General features: G+C 45.6%; 1 protein-coding gene across 2 annotated transcripts in view; it reads right to left on the bottom strand.

Annotated features, from left to right (window-relative positions):
- The window catches only part of HPGDS (hematopoietic prostaglandin D synthase), a 46214-nt gene extending 35080 nt beyond the window's left edge, over positions 1-11134 (bottom strand). The window contains exon 1 of one of the 2 annotated variants that reach the window (XM_070047860.1): positions 10960-11134. The gene's annotated coding sequence lies outside the window, so the exon portion shown is untranslated. Of the gene's footprint in view, positions 1-6303; positions 6443-10959 lie in introns of those variants that run through there. The other variant, XM_017347270.3, reaches the window with a different exon arrangement.
- Positions 11135-12324: the final 1190 nt, after the last annotated feature.

Here is a 12324-nt window from a genome sequence, read left to right as displayed (position 1 = left end):
TCAAAGTAAATGAATGAATCTTGAAAACCATCAGTGGAGCAGCTGGAACTTGAACCAGCACTCATGTGTGATGCTGGCTTCTCAGGCAGCAGCTTACCCCACTGTGCCACAACATCAGTCCCCTTGGCTTCATAAGGGAATTAGCAGTCATCCTTGTTATAATGATGCCATTTGTCAAAGCATTTATTGCATGAAGGGGCTGGGCTGAAAGGAGAAAAGTCGAACACATTCCCAGCGCCCTCAAGGGGCAGCATGAAGAACAGGCTCAAGGGCTAGAGCAGGTGCAGGATGGAAGAGAGGGTGTGGTTGTGGAGGCAGCCCTGTCACTCACTATCCAAATGGCCTGGAGAAAGTCCCTTGTTTCAAACTTCAGTTTCTTCACCTCTAAAATGACAATGAAACTAGTGTGTGCACAATGCCATTGCAGAGCCTGACACGTGGTATGTGTCAGAGACAGACAGACAGACAAAGGGAGGACAGGACGAGGGAGGGCGGGGCGGGGGAGGGCAGCATGGCTCCTGTCCTTGTGGAGGTCATTGTGCTAGTTTGGCTGATTTTATCGGACTCAACTCCCCAAGATCATGGTATTTGATAAACCCTTCCTGCTGAAAGCATATAAGAATGAAAAATGAATTATAAAAAGGAAAATCAAAAAATATATGGTTAGGCTTAAAAGCAAGATAAACATAGCCCTGACCAAAATAAATGGAAACCAAATGCTTAGGTAAGCAGGGTCCCCAGTTCTGAGGTGGGCAGCTGCCAGCTGGCGGTTAGTCTCCTTCAGAATGAAAGAGAAAGGAAGTTCTTCCCACAGACGGAGGCTCTGGGGATACACCGTGCAAGGCCAGGCCTGTGCCATGAAACTAGAGTAGAAATGCAAACCTAAAGCAAAGCTGAAAACATGTAAAAAGTCACCAATAATATTGCCAAAAAGGGATCATAACCACAGACAAAATATTTAAAGAATTAGAAGCGAACCCTACAAATAAGTTTATGACAATACATCTGAAGACTTCAGTTAAATGAAAATTGCTTGAGAAATATATACACTAATACAATCAAATCTTTAAAAAGGCTGAAAGCCTACAGTTCACAATCACCAGTAAAGAAACTTAAATTAGGTTCCCCCAGGAAAATATCAGGCCCCGCTGGTTTAACCAGAGAATCTTTGCTAATGTCCAAGAGAAAAGTGATCCTTATCTTTTGTAAATAGTTTCAGAGTATATAAAAATGGAAAAGATTCAGACATGAGAATGATGAATGTGGCTTACAACGTAAATATAAATATCCTGGGGCCGGCGCTGTGGCGCAGTGGGTCAAAGCCACCGCCTACAGTGCCGGCGTCCCATGTGGGCACCGGTTTGAGTCTCGGCTGCTCCATTTCTGATCCAGCTCTCTGCTGTGGCCTGGGGAAGCAGTAGAAGATGGCCCAGGTCCTTGGGCCCCTGCACTTGCATGGGAGACCTGGAAGAAGCTCCTGGCTCCTGGCTTTGGATAAGCTCAGCTCTGGTCATTGCAGTCATTTGGGGAGTGAACCAGCAGATGGAAGACCTCTCTCTCTCTAGCTCTGCCTCTCTCTCTTTCAAATAAATAAAATAAATATTTAAAATATATAAACGTTCTAAATAAATGATTAACTATTCAAGTTTAGCAGTATATAAAAAGGAAATTTGGCCGGCGCCGTGGCTCACTTGACTAATCCTCCACCTGCGGCACCAGCACCCCGGGTTCTAGTCCCGGTTAGGGCGCTGGATTCTGTCCCGGTTGCTCCTCTTCCAGTCCAACTCTCTGCTGTGGCCCAGGAGGGCAGCAGAGGATGGCCCAAGTGCTTGGGTCCCTGCACCCACACGGGAGACTGGGAGGAAGCACCCGGCTCCTGGCTTTGGATTGGTACAGCGTGCCGGCTGTAGAGGCCATTAGGGGAGTGAACCAACGGAAGGAAGACCTTTCTCTCTGTCTCTCTCTCTCACTGCCTATAACTCTCTCTCTATCTCTCTCATGGTCTAACTCTGCCTGGGAAAGAAAGAGAGAAAGAGAGAGACAGAGAGACAGAGAGAGAGAGACAGAGAGAGAGAGAGACAGAGAGAGAGGAAGGAAGGAAGGAAGGAAGGAAGGAAGGAAGGAAGGAAGGAAGAAAATTTAATAAGATAGGGTTTGTCCCAGGAATGTAAAATGTTATAACGTCAAAACATCTATCTGGGCCGTCCCGGTTGCCCCTCTTCCAGGCCAGCTCTCTGCTATGGCCCGGGAGTGCAGTGGAAGATGGCCCAAGTGCTTGGGCCCTGCACCTGCATGGGAGACCAGGAGAGGCACCTGGCTCCTGGCTTCTGATTAGCATGGTGCACCAGCCCCAGCGGCCATTAGGGGGTGAACCAACGGAAAAGGAAGACCTTTCTGTCTCTCTCTCTCACTGTCTACTCTGCCTGTCAAAAAATAAAAATAAAAAAAAAATCTATCTGTATAAGAAGCTACATTAATAGGCATATTAACTACATTAATTGTGGCATAGCAGTATGACATGGCCTGTGATGCCGGCATCCCATATGAGTGCTGGTTGGAGTCCTGGCTGTTCCACTTCTGATGCAGCTCCCTGCTAATGTTCCTGGGAAAGTAACAGAAGATGGCCTGAGTACTTAGGCCCCTGTCACCTACGTGGAAGACCCAGGTGATGGAGTTCTAGACTCTTGGCTTTGGCCTGGCTGAGCCCTGGCTGCTGCCCTATTTGGGGAGTGAACCAATGGAGGAAAGATCTCTCTCTCTCTATCTCTCCTTCTCTATCTCTGTAACTCTGCCTTTCAAATAAGTAAATAAACAAACATTTTAAGTACATTAATAGATTAAAGGGGATAAATTATAAACCATACTATCATCTCAATAGATAGTAAGTGATAAAAAAAAAAGAAAAAAGAATTTAGTAAAGACCAAAAAAGAAAAAAGCATTTATAAAATTTATTAATGATTTGTGATCAAAATTCTTGGGGTGAGAGGTACCTTTTAGCAAGCCAGAACGGAAGAAATCTTGCTTAACCCAAGGAGAATCTCTGCTACAAACTTAGCACAGTTCTCATATGTAGTGAGGAACCAAAGGAAGCTTTGCCTGTCATGTCAGGAATAGCCCTAGTAGCAGGAGACGTACTACTCAACACAGTCCGGGGCAGCCCTGGTGATTCAGTAAAATAAAACAATCACAAATAAAGAGAATACAAATGGAGGACATGCCCTACCAAATAGTAAAACTTACAGGGCTGGCGCTGTGGTGTAATGGGTTAGACTGCTGCCTACAGCATGGGCATTCCATATGGATGCTGGTTCAAATCCTGGCTACTCTACTTCCAATCCACCTCCCTGCTAATGTGCCTGAGAAAGCAGTGAAAGATGGCCCAAATACTTGGACCCCTCCACCCATGAGGGAGACCCAGAATAAGCTCCTGGCTTCTGATCGGCCCAGCTCTGCCTATTGCAGCCATTTGGGGAGTGAACCAGCAGATGCAAGATCTCTCCCTCTCTCTCTGCAACTCTGCCTTTCAAATAAATAAGTCTTTTGTAAAAAATAGTAAGACTTACATAAAAAGATTTGGAATTAAAGTAAGGTGCTGTGTGTTTGCTATAGGTTAGCTTTATTAATTATTTTATTATTTTAATATTAAAATTTCAAGGGTTCTTGCCATCTATTCAGATAAGAATTCTGAATATCTGCTTGAATAAAACAGGTGACATGGTAAGTTTTTAGCATTTATTTAGTGAGAGAAGTACACAGGAAAATGAGGGCTTTATTTAAGGGAGAAAGAAGTCTAGAAGCTGGGTCCATATCAGGCAGAGAGCAGGCTGGGAGCCACATGGAGCAAAGCGTGTGGTTAGGAGCAGCCACAGGCAGCGTAGTGTGGGCAGGAAAGCAGAGAGAGGGCCTTGGGCACTCCACACCTTTTATCAGCTTCCAAAAGGAGAGTGGTTACACACAGGAAAGATCAGGTAGGGGCATGAGGTCACCCAGGGGCCGGAGGGAGGGCGTGGGGGAGGGCGTGGTCTTCCAGCTCCTGAGTCTAATTGATTTAATCCTATCTGCCTGCATATATCATGTTCAGGACCAGATACATGGAACTGTGTGAGTTTCAAAACAGAACCTCATATATGACTACATGACAGACGTGTGGGGACAGAAAGGGGCTAGACTCAAAGGGTTCTGAGACCTTAGAGCAAAATACACAGAATTCCACGATCACTTCACGTCATCCACAGGACTCGCATGCAGGTAATTGGGATGTGACTTGCCTAATGTGACTTGACTAGCCTAGGAGACCTCCAATGTCATGCTGGTCCTTACTTCCTGTTAGCTTCCCATCCGAACCCAGCCACTGTCATTCTGTGCGAGAATCCCATATCGAAAAATTGCATGTATTACCGGAAATGATACAGAAACATGAAGTAAAACAGTTGATTATGCTTGAAGATCTCCTTTACCCCCACAACTTAGCATCGGCTTACTTAACACTGCAACGGAAGTCACATGAAGTTCCTGATTCAGCAGATGGTTGAGAGACCACTTAGAAATCTGTTTGACAAATCAGACACACAGTTTTCAAAACAACCCTGGGCAGAAACTCGTATGAATGTGGCCATCAAATTTAGAAGACTTAACTTCCAATATCAGCTACACTTGTTAGGAAATTAAATATTTTACATGGGAAATAATAATGTTTTGGGAAGTTCAATCTTGAGAACTTTTGTTCTTTCTCCTAGGTACGTAGTTATTTTTACTTTATATAATGCTGACATAGTTCAACTGATTAGCAACAAAAACATCTCAACCCCAGAAGCAATTTTAACAAGGTCATTGATAAAATAGTCACTATTGTAATCAAACCATTTGATTTTGACTTAAGCCAATAGTCTATTGAGGCTATCCTTGTCTGATCATACTAAAAAGTAGTCTTAAAAATTCTAGCCTCTGTGCCGGAGAGATAACAACCAAAACCCAATTGGCTGGCAAAGAAGCTTAGCATTCAATTACGATGTTAATCATCTTGATAAGATCTCAGCAGATAACTAGGAGGGGGATGGAATTTCTAGAATAATTTTGCTGAATATAAAACTTACGAATAAGGAATTAAGTATTTGCCATTTTATAATTCATTGCAAAAACAGTAGCCAACTTGAACTCTTCCTCTCAAATAAACGACATCAGTAATTTAAACATATCTGGGAATTCCACATCCTCATGCAGTTTTTACACGCATAGTAACTGAGCAATAACCTCTAGGTTTGAAGCAGAAAAATGAAGACTGTGAATTTGCTGACAGCTCTTCTTTGCTACATCTTAACTTGTTCAGTAATAAACTTATACAAAATGTAGTGGCATAGAACTTAATATCTGTTCCCTCCCCCCTCCCCGGGTTTCAGAAGGCACAAGTTGGATACAGACAGCATTCGTGTGAGATGCTAGTGTTTACTTCGGAACTTCTCACACTTAGTGAGGTGAACTAAGAGTGCTTTATGACTCCTGACAGTTGGTGGTAAAACAATGTTAGTTCCCCTCATTTCACAGGGTCCCCAGACATTGCTAATTCAGTTCTGTAAAAGTTGCCAGCTTCGAGTTAAATTTTAGAACAAAAGAGAAGAGGAAGAGGTTTTGTTAACCGAGTTGGTTATTGATAAAAAGCAAACACTAAATGTTTAATTTTGAACCAGCAAGCTGTTAGGTCTATTTTCCCTCCAAATACCAGCTAAATACTACTTTGAATGGTTGACTCACGTTAAAGCAAAAGCAAGAGGAATAACCGAAATATCCCTTGGGTACTGTGAGTTCAAATTCCCAGCCTGGGGCAAAAACTCCTTGAACTATCTCTGAAACCAAATGATTTTAGAATGTGATTCTTGGCAAAACATGCAGACACTAACAAAGTGGTCCTTAAAATAACAGAAAATATTATGCCTAAAATCCCTGAAGTTTAGAAAGAAGGGAAAGAAATGAAGAAGCATGAAATGAAATTCTTTGCTCCTTCTTCCTTTGAAAGCTCACTTGGGAAAAGCCTGGAGGCAATCACAAACCTTGATCAGGACGGAATCCTTCTCTAGTATTTGACTATATTTGCCAGGCTAAAATTCCTGTGCCTGGCTTTCTCTTAGAAATTACCATTCGATTGCAACATGGTCAGGAATAAAGATTAGAGTAAGTAAAACAGTGAACCAGGTCCCAGGACAGTCACTCAGTCACAACCAAGACACGACAGCAATAGCAACCAAACCTTAAAGAGTGAACAACATCTAAGGTTTGAAACCTCTGCAGGGCTCTAACGTCTCACTTACTTGTGCTGAGTCTCTCTGGGGTCTCTGGTGTCTTCTATGGCTGAGGATGTGGCTGCACCTTGGTTTCTATGATGAGTAAGTGATGGTCACAGCCAATGGCAGAAGCGGCCACTTACTTCCACCTACATCTCTTCCCTCACTCAGATGAAACAGGAACGTCCCACATGCTCTACATGGCCTACGTGTGTAAGCCTGCAAAGACTTCTGGGCTTTCTGTACATTGGGGAAGATCTCTGGGTACGAGCAATCCAACTTATTTGCATACAGGCAAAAGTCCAAATAATGAGTGTGTTCATGTGTCTATGGCTGCACGCTCATTTGTTTTCAGGCATACATTGTAGGCTCCTGGAGAACGAGAAACCGTGAGTCCAAGTAAACCGGCTTTAGAGATCCACACAAGACTAGCTTCCTTACTTTTTTTTTTTTTTAAGATTTATTTATTTATTTGAAAGTCAGAGTTACATAGAGAAGGAGAGGCAGAGAGAGAGGTCTTCCATGTGCTGGTTCACTCTCCAGTTGGCTGCAATGGCCCGAGCTGCACTGATCCGAAGCCAGGAGCCAGGAGTTTCCTCCGGGTCTCCCACGTGGGTGCAGGGGCCCAAGGACTTGGACCATCATCCTCCACTGCCTTTCTAGGCCATAGCAGAGAGCTGGATCGGAAGTGGAGCAGCCAGGTCTTGAACTGGCACCCATATGGGATGCTGGCACTGCAGTTGGTGGCTTTACCCACTACGCCACAGCATCAGCCTTGCTTCCTTACTTTAAAAAGTGTCCTTGGAGATTCCTTTGCTGCCCAGGTCTCTCACTCTCACCAGAACCCACCACACAGTCTCATCCTTGACCTGGCCTGGGTTTCTTCATGGCAGTGGCTGACAAGATAGTGTAGTGTTTTATCGCTTTGTTTTCTGTCTCCTCCAGTGGGATGGGGGTTCCATCAGGGCAGGTACCTCATTGTTTTGTTTCCTGTTGTCTCCTCAGGTCTAAGACGAATGCCAGGCATGCCACAGGCACTAAGCCAGGCTTGGTGACTGAATGTTTCTGCACGATTCACATTTTTACAAGCACCCTTACATTTGCACTGCTGCCGGAAAATTCTGTTTTCCGTCATTTCGCAGGAGAGCCTATTGTTTAATCTAAACCTGGAGCGACGGTTCCAGTACACACTGGTAATCCTTCCCAAATGAGTAGCACGTACATGTCCTTTGCTGAAATTTGTTTTTTCACTCCTTTGTGCAGAAATCATTAGCAGCTGTATGCAATATTAGGGCAGCTCAGTGAAAAGAGCCAATAAAGTACCTGCCTGTGTGGTAGTCAGCCTGCGGATCACGCAAGAAACGTTTGAATCACAGGCTGACTTCCAACTTGCAGAAAATTCCCCTCAAAGGCAGCAAAAGCGACCTGTCAGTCAAGTAAGAGTCCCTGTCTCCAAAGTGCTTTTGATTTTGAAAAACATGCATCCATGTATCATAAACATGCATCATTTATTATAAACATGAGAATTGAAAATAAAAATGCAGGTCCCTAAATGTTTAATTGAGTATAACCCCTTACCCACTCCCAAAATCCCCTAAAAAACCGAGTATATAGTCAAAACCAGGTGCAAATAGAATGGGAGTGGTGACTATACAAAATTAACACATTTGTTATCTTTCTTTTTTTTTTTTTTTTTTTTTTGACAGGCAGAGTGGACAGTGAGAGAGAGAGACAGAGAGAGAAAGGTCTTCCTTTGCCGCTGGTTCACCCTCCAATGGCCGCCGCTGCAGCCGGCGCACCGCGCTGATCCTGGCAGGAGCCAGGAGCCAGGTGCTTTTCCTGGTCTCCCATGGGGTGCAGGGCCCAAGCACCTGGGCCATCCTCCACTGCACTCCCTGGCCATAGCAGAGAGCTGGCCTGGAAGAGGGGCAACCGGGACAGAATCCGGCGCCCCGACCGGGACTAGAACCCGGTGTGCCGGCACCGCAAGGCGGAGGATTAGCCTAGTGAGCCGGGGCGCCGGTCTCAAAATTGCTTTTCATTCCATTTTCCCACAAACTTTTTGAAGTGCCTGCATGTGTGCTTTAGGAGACGCATGGGACTAGAACCCGGTGTGCCGGCGCCGCAAGGTGGAGGATTAGCCTAGTGAGCCACGGCGCCGGCTACATTTGTTATCTTTCACTGAGTTTCAACTTACACTTTATTTTTTTAAAAGATTTATTTATTTATTTGAAAGAGTTACAGAGAAGCAGAGGCAGAAAGAGAGAAAGATCTGGTCTTCCATCCACTGGTTCACTCCCCAGATGGTTGCAACTGCCAGAGCTGTGCTGATCCGAAGCCAGGAGCCAGGAGCTTCCTCCAGGTCTCCCACATGGGTGCAGGGGCCCAAAGACTTGGGCTAGCTTGTACTGCTTTCCCAGGCAATAGCAAAGAACTGGATTGGAAGTGGAGCAGCCAGGACTTGAACTGGTGCCTGTATATACATGGGATGCCAGCACTACAGGCAGCGGCTTTACGCACTACACTACAGGGCCGGCCCCTTAACCTACACTTTATAAAAGTACTTGGGCCCCTGCCAACTATGAAGGAGACCCAGATGATGGAGTTTCAGGCTCCTGGTTTCAGTCTGGCCCAGACCTAGGTGTTGCACCCATCTGGGGAGTGAACTAGTGCATGAAAGATCCCTCTCCCTCTCTCTCTGTAACTCTTTCAATTAAATAAATAAAATCTTGAAAAAAAAAAAAAACATTCTGTCCACGCCAATCACTCTTAATCCTCATTTTAGAGATGAGGAAACAGACATAGGGAACTAGGGAAACCACCCAGAAATTTCAAATGGGACAAGGCCGGTTAAAGCCTAGCTCTTTTGATGACATTTCATATTTTTTTCTCTACATAATGCTGCCTGTCGTAAGAGACTGCTTCAAGTTTAAAAATTAAGTTCAAGTATGCAAGAAATAGCATTTTCCTCACTTCCTGTGACCATTTCTTTTTTAAGATTTATTTATTTATTTGAAAGTTATAGAGAGAAGGAAAAGGCATGAAGAGAAGTCTTCTACCTGCTGGTTCACTCCCCAGATGGCCACAACAGCCAGAGTGGAACCAGCCCGAAGCCAGGAGCTTCTTCCGGTCTCTCACATGGGGAGCAGGGGTCCCAAGCACTTGGGCCATCTTCCACTGCTTTTCCCAGGCCATGACCAGGGAGCTGGATGGCAAACGGAGCAGCCTGGATACGAAGAAGCAATGGCACAATGCTGGCCCCAATTTTCTGCTTTAAAACTCTTACTATTGGCTGAGGGAAAACAAAGTAATTCATCAGCGATTGGGGGAGGAGCAACACTTTGATCATTGTCAGCTGTGCCAAGGTCTGTCCCTGTCCTTGTGTGCATGGCCTTCGCATCAGTAGCTCCCTGCTACTTTCTGGCCCAAATATGGCAGTTAATCAGAGACTGCTCCCTAAGATTCCAGTCGCCCAGTGCTCAACACAGCCATTTCTTCTGGTTCTGCCACCTCCCTGGGAGCACAAAAGGATCCCCTGGCGTTGCCCTTCCTTGCTCTGCTCTGGGCCCAGCCCAGGTGTGGATGCTCCCCAGTTGCCCAGATGTGGGTGCTTAGGTAGGGGATTCAGCGCCCTCTGCCTCAGTTCTTTCTTCTGCAAACCGGGATTTAACAGTGCTGAATACTGATTTGTACCCAATCTTTGCCAGGCACTGTTCTGGACACCCGAGATAAAGCAACTGACAAAACCCAGAGAAGGGTCTTGGAAGCACCCAAACATGAACAGGAATAAATCTTTTTATTGATTTATTAAGTCGGAATTACAGAGAGACAGAGAGAGGGAGAGAGCTACTCTCCACCGGTTCACTCCCCAAACGGCCGCAATAGTTAGGGGTGGGCCAGGCTAAAGCCAGGAGCTTCTTCTGGGTCTCCCATATGGGTGGCAGGGCCCAAGCACTTGAGCCATCTTCTGCTGCTTTCCCAGGCCATTAGCAGGGAGCTGGATTGGAAATGGAGAAGCTGGGACTGGAACCGGCAGGCATATGGGATATGCCAGAGTCACAGGCGGCCGCTTACCTGTTGTGCCACAGCACGGGCTCCTAAATCCTTTTCAAGGATTAAATGAGTACGTCCACTAGAGGGTACTTCATAGAGAGTTCACGGAAACTGGAGAGAAAAGGTAAGTTTACTTCCATGCAAATAAAGTTTGAAATTCTTGTGGATAAGGACTCTTCATAAGAACGCATATTATAAAAATTATGCATGAATTTCAAAATTGCTTTTTTTTTTTTTTGGACAGGCAGAGAGAGAGACAGAAAGGTCTTCCTTTACCGTTGGTTCACCCTCCAATGGCCGCTGCGGCCGGTGCACCGCGCTGATCCGATGGCAGGAGCCAGGTGCTTCTCCTGGTCTCCCATGGGGTGCAGGGCCCAAGCACTTGGGCCATCCTCCACTGCACTCCCTGGCCACAGCAGAGAGCTGGCCTGGAAGAGGGGCAACCGGGACAGAATCCGGCGCCCTGACCGGGACTAGAACCCGGTGTGCCGGCGCCGCTAGGCGGAGGATTAGCCTAGTGAGCTGCGGCACCGGTCTCGAAATTGCTTTTCATTCCATTTTCCCACAAACTTTTTGAAGTGCCTGCATGTGTGCTTTAGGAGACGCGTGGGTAGGAATCCGAGGGCTTACCTCTGCGGAGTCTCTGCTCAGGAACTCCTTCCTCTTCCGTGGTTGGGCTCTGGAATTGAAAACCAGGAAGGCGAGTGGGTGTCAGGGAGCCTTCGTGCCTCTCTCGGTTTCGCCCTCTGTTGAAGAAACGAGCACAGAAGCGCCCGTCTCCCTCACTAGTGAGAAGGAAAAGGGGAAATCACAGGTGCACCCCTGGGGATGGTTTCCCCACCACACTCCAGCCAGCGAGTTATCTTTTCCTGGCGTGCCTTTCCCCCACATCCTGTGCCAACAGACTGGGCGGCACGCTATGCAAAATGTGCATCAGGATATTATACTTTCACTGAATAGATCTTTGTTTTCTCCCATGACTTGCTAATTGGAAAGCTGTTACTCCTGTGCTGTTTAATGGGCAAATTTCTCACGGCTGCCCCAACTCTCAAGGCGAGCCCGGTTTTTGTTCTTTCTGAGTTTCTCCCCTGTGAACTGTTTGTGGTTCTGCAGTGCCTTGAGGAAGAGTTTCACTCCGGAGTGGTGATGGCCGGGTGCAATCTCAACTCCTTCACTTGCAAGTCCGGAGCTGGGGGCACACCCCGACCCCTCTTTTAGCATAGGTTTCTTATCTGTAAACTATGAGGACAAAAGTTTCTGCTTCTCACAGGGGTAGGGGTTAAATGAGCCAGTGGATCAAAATCACTTCGGGCACTGCTGAGCAAGTAGGAACTGCTTAATAAGTACATGTATTCGTGATTGCTGTGTGTGTGTTTTGTATTGGAAATAGGGTTTTTTCCAACAGTCAGTTGATTAGTTCCTCTTTATTTATTTTGGTAAATGGAAAGTATTCAAACAAACCTTGTTTCTCCTTTTCTAGCGGCTGTGTTGATAGGGAAGGAAAGAAGTCTCCACGAGAAGCCCACAAAGCTGCCTTTACTCAGCTTCTAGAATATTCTGTCTAATAAAATGGTCTTCTTTTCATGATCAGTTATTTAGGAAACTGAAAATGTAGAAAACTAAAGTATTTAAACCTGGGGTTGAGAAAGCAGGAAGCTAATGTTTCTCTTTCTGCTTCTAACCTATTTGGCCCATTGAGATGCAGGTGCCAATATTTCAGTGCCTATGTTTTCAATTTGATAACATCAGTATCAGCATGATTTCAACAAAGACAACACTTTTTCTTACCCGCCTCTCAGACAGAATGCAGCATGATGTGGTGACATCTCCCAAACTGTGAGTAAGTGTTTCTCTATCTAGTTCTTTGGCATAAAGGGGATTCCTAATGTGAGCAAATAATAGTACTACAAATAGCTAGAGCATGTTCAATTTGTGCTTTCCTTAAATAATGCTCACCAAAAACATCACAAATGCTGTATATCTTGAGTGTGATCA

The sequence above is a fragment of the Oryctolagus cuniculus genome, chromosome 8, assembly GCF_964237555.1.
Source record: "Oryctolagus cuniculus chromosome 8, mOryCun1.1, whole genome shotgun sequence".
NCBI lineage: Eukaryota > Metazoa > Chordata > Mammalia > Lagomorpha > Leporidae > Oryctolagus > Oryctolagus cuniculus.
The sequence above is the reverse complement of the archived record's forward strand: the minus strand, read 5'-3'. Positions and strand labels throughout refer to the sequence as shown.